This window comes from Mastomys coucha, unplaced genomic scaffold (genome assembly GCF_008632895.1).
Source record: "Mastomys coucha isolate ucsf_1 unplaced genomic scaffold, UCSF_Mcou_1 pScaffold15, whole genome shotgun sequence".
NCBI classification, from domain to species: Eukaryota; Metazoa; Chordata; class Mammalia; order Rodentia; family Muridae; genus Mastomys; species Mastomys coucha.
The window spans coordinates 135709884-135711455 of NW_022196897.1; positions in this window are offsets into that span (position 1 = coordinate 135709884).

Here is a 1572-nt window from a genome sequence, read left to right on the forward strand (position 1 = left end):
AAGTCATTAATAGTCTCCCATCCAAAAAAAGCCCAGGATCAGATGGGTTTAGTGCAGAGTTTTATCAGAACTTCAAACAAAACATAATACCAATACTTTTCAAACTATTCCACAAAATAGAAACAGAAGGAACTCTACCCAATTCATTTGATGAAGCTACAACTACTCTGACACCTAAACCACACAAAGACCTAACAAAGAAAGAAAACATCAGACCGATTTCCCTTATGAATATCGATGCAAAAATACTCAATAAAAACCTTGCAAATTGAATTCAAGAACACATCAAAACAATCATCCATCATGATTGAGTAGGCTTCATCCCAGGGATGCAGGGATGATTCAATATATGGGAATCTATCCACGTAATTCACTATATAAACAAACTCAAAGAAAAACGAAACCCACATGATCATCTCATTAGATGCTGAGAAAGCATTTGACAAAATCCAACCCCTTCATGATAAAAGACTTAGAAAGTTAAGGAGTTCAAGGCCCATACCTAAACATAGAAAAAGCAATATACAGCAAACCAATACCCAACATCAAATTAAATGGAGAGAAATTTGAAGGAATCCCAATAAAATCAGGGACAAGACAAGGCTGCGCACTCTCTCCCTACCTATTCAATACTGTACTTGAAGTCCTAGCCAGAGCAATTAGACAACAAAATATCAAAGGGATACAAATTGGAAAGGAAGAAGTCAAATTATCACTATTTGCTGATGATATGATAATATACTTAAGTGATCCCAAAAATTCCACCAAAGAACTCCTAAACCTGATAAATAACTTCAGCAAACTAGCTGGATATAAAATTAACTCAAGCACATCAGTAGCCTTTCTCTACACAAAGGATAAACAGGCTGAGAAAGAAATTAGGGAAACAACACCCTTTATAACAGTCACAAATAACATAAAATACCTTGGTGTGACTCTAACTAAGCAAGTAAAAGACCTGTTTGACAAAAATGTCAATTCTCTGAAGAAGGAAATTTAAGATCTCAGAAAATGGAAAGATCTCCCATGCTCATGGATTGGCAGGATGAATATAATAAAAATGGCCATCTTGCCAAAAGCGATCTACACATTCAATGCAATCCCCATCAGAATTCCAAGAATGCAAATCGATCCATTTCTATCTCTTTGTACAAAGCTGTAGTCCAAGTGGATCATGGACCTCCACATAAAACCAGATACACTGAAACTAATAGAAAAGACATTGGGGAAGAGTCTCAGGCACATGGGCACACGGGCTAATTTCCTGAACAGAACATCAATAGCTTATGCTCTAAGAACAAGAATTGACAAATGGGACCTCATAAAATTGTAAAGCTTCTGTAAGACAAAAGACATTGTCAATAGGATAAAGCGGCAACCAACAAATTGGGAAAAGATCTTTACCAATCTTATATCTAATAGAGGGCCAATGTCCAATATATACAATAACTCAAGAAGTTAGACTCCAGAGAACCAAATAACCCTATTAAAAAATGGGGTACATGTGCTGTCAGAGCCTCTCAGGAGATAGCTATATTTAGGCTGGCTTGCCCTTCCTACAGTCCCTGCTCC